The sequence below is a fragment of the Nomascus leucogenys genome, chromosome 10 (genome assembly GCF_006542625.1).
Source record: "Nomascus leucogenys isolate Asia chromosome 10, Asia_NLE_v1, whole genome shotgun sequence".
Lineage (NCBI taxonomy): Eukaryota > Metazoa > Chordata > Mammalia > Primates > Hylobatidae > Nomascus > Nomascus leucogenys.
Window position 1 is genome coordinate 12987866 of NC_044390.1, and position 3175 is coordinate 12991040.

Sequence of the window (3175 nt, forward strand, 5' to 3'; positions counted from 1 at the left end):
ATTATTAGAAGTCTGGAGCAATAGCTATCACATAGGGTGTTTCAGAAATTAACTTAATGTGAGAATAGAGGTCACCTGATTGCTGAAGTGTAAGAACAGGTGGCATATGGGCCCAAATTTGGCTTCAATTTCCCTTCAAAGTTAATGAGTGTTGCAGGTGCTTATCTAATCATGGCATTTGGACCAGTATATTTTGCACATTCAGGGCTTTGTAATGAGATGCAATGTTTATTTTCTGTACTCTTCCCCACAGACTGCAAAAATACCCTTTGCTCAATCCTGTCTAATCATTGCAAGTGTCAACAGTCAAAGCTAATGACAGAAGGTAGGTTTATGGGGCAGTAACCCTGCCTACTTGGCATAAAAGATCCATTCCCAGAAAAAAGGTTTAAGCAATCACATGAACTTCAGTCTAACTAAAGGAGCTTCAGTGGGTTGGTGATTTTAAAAGAATGATTCTTTGATTAGGTTTTGTAGTTAATGTTTGAGTGTAGATAGGTGGAGGAAGGTTTCAGTTGATGGCTATTTAATTAAGTGTATAGAACATGAGTCTTAGCCTTATCTCTGTCAAGATTAAGCATAAACCTCCTGTGTGTGTCTCTCTCCACCAAAACACTCAATGGTCAGGTTAAATTAAGTTTTCTTTATTAAACATTTACCAAATATCTGCTAAGTTCCAGGTGTTGCGTTACACTTTTGAGAGTCAAAGATAAAGAGGTATGAAATGGACCTTAACACTTCTCTATCGGATTCTGAATTCCTGCATTGTAGTTGGCTGTGAGCATGATTCACATACCTGGCTACTCAATGCAGGCTATTGCAGAGTTGTCTGCATAAGAATTATCTTAAGAACTCATTAAATATACAGGTTTGGGAGCCACAATCCCAGATATTCTGGTGTAACATACCTGGAGGCATCAATATGTTTTTTAAAGAAAGGTTTAGTGGTATTTTTTAAAAATGTATTTATTTGCATCTTTATTTCATCTCCTTGGTCAGCTTGAACTATCCAAGGTCATAAGAGTTGTACTTAAATACTCTTCTAATATTATAGTTTTGTTCAATTTCCTTATTTTTTAAATAGCTTTTGCTTCACATATATTTTTAATATTTTTTTTTGCAATTTTCAAGTATATAATATACTATTATTAAATATAGTTACCATGACATAAAATAGATATCTTGAACTTACTCTGTGTAGATAAAAATTTGTATCTTTTGGCCAACATCTCCACAACCCCATCCCCACTTTCCCGAGCCTTTGGTAATCAACAGTTTACTCTCTACTTCTATGAGCTCAACTTTTTTAGATTCCACATATAAGTGAGAACATACGGTATTTGTCTTTTTGTGCCTAGCTTATTTCACTTAACGTACTGTCCTTCAGGCTCATCCATGTTGTTGTAAGTGACAGGATTTTCTTATTTTTAAAGGCTGAACAGTATTCCATTGTGCATTTTGATCACATTTCATTATCCATTCATCTGCTGATGGACACTTAGGTTGATTCCATATCTTGGTATTTTGTGTAGGCTTTTGTTAAATTAATGCTGAATGCAAGGTAGAATTCTTTGGACAGTTGTTTTTTTTTTTCCTGAGACAGACTCTCACTCTATCACCTAGGCTGGAGTGCAGTGGCACGATCTTGGCTCACTGCAACCTCTGCCTCCCAGGTTCAAGCAATTCTCCTGCTTCAGCCTCCTGAGTAGCTGGGACTGCAGGCGTGTGCCACCACCCCTGGCTAATTTTTTTTTTTTTCTTTTTGAGACATAGTCCCACTCTTTTGCCCAGGCTGGAGTGCAGATCTCAGCTCATTGCAACATCCGCCTCCTGGGTTCAAGTGATTCTCCTGCCTCAGCCTCCTGAGTAGCTGGGACTACAGGCATCTACCACCAGGCCTGGCTAATTGTTTTTGTATTTTTGATAGGGATGGGGTTTCACCATGTTGACCAGGCTGGTCTTGAACTCCCGGCCTCAAGTGATCCACCTGCCTTGGCCTCCTAAAGTGCTGGGATTACAGGTGTAAGCCATCATGCCCAGCCTCTGGACCGTATTTAAAAACAGCTGATGCCAGGTCTCCACTCCATAGAAATTAAATCAGAAACTGTAGACATTCAGTCCTGGGCATTGACATTAAAAAAAAAAATTCTCCAAAGCATGATGATTGGGTTTTCAGGCTAATGTGTGAAATGTGCCTCCCTCAAACCTTGTTACGACAAATAAAATTCTCCCCAAGTGATTCTAATATGAGTCGAGTTGAGACCCCCCCTTGGAGCAAGTGTTTGCTGTTGATGACATAAAGCAAGGGGAGCTGCTGTCTTCTGGGACCCAGCATGTGCTTTTTGACCATTTCTTCCATTTGTGTGGTTATTTCAAATTTTCAAAGTGCTGTTATGTGTCTACATAACATCTTGCAAGCCCCTGGAAGAGACCTTAGAGACTGGCTACACCAGGAGTCAGGAACCCTGGAAAGGGCTAGATAGTAAATATTTTAGGCTTTGTGGACCATATGTCATGACTACCCGGCGGCCGTAGAGTGAGAGCAGCCATAGACAATATGTAAATGAATGAGTGTGGTGTGTTCCAGCAGTGTTATTTACAAAACCGGTTGTGAGCTGGATTTTTACCCCTAGCTGTTGTTACTTGCTAACCCATGGTCTACACCAACACTCTGATCTCATCCATGAGGAAACTGCTGTCCACTAGGCGATGTAATTTGACTCAGATCTCAAGGCTAGGAAAGGGCAAACATGGGCTTGAAGTTCAAGTATTTCGACTTAAATAAACAAACAACCTCTCCTCCCCTAAATCTACAATGGGTGAATAGTGTTCTTAAAAATTAAACCATTAAAAGGAAGGTCTTCTCATCTCTGCCTTTTGTGTTTCCCTGGCTTTATGGTCTATGATATGCTGTGTACACATTTCCACTCTCTCCAGATTGTAAACTCTTCCATAGTACAGCCTGGGCTTTCTTCAGTGCCACATTCCCACCAGTCTGGGGCAAAGCAGTGCCGTACCTGTTAGCGTGCCGAATATATTACAGCCTGAGCATGTGGAGCTCAGTTTCATGAGTTTATTTCAAGGCAACAGGGCTGACTGGGTCATCGATTTCCGGAAGTATCTTTTGTTAATATCTAGCCCACTTGCTTGTGTTCTTTATAACTTCAAATAATGT

The 3175-nt window shown here is 40.2% G+C and overlaps 1 pseudogene; it reads left to right on the forward strand.

Annotated features, from left to right (window-relative positions):
• The first annotated feature begins 2145 nt into the window (after positions 1-2145).
• Positions 2146-2241, forward strand: LOC115837169 (annotated as a pseudogene).
• Positions 2242-3175: the final 934 nt, after the last annotated feature.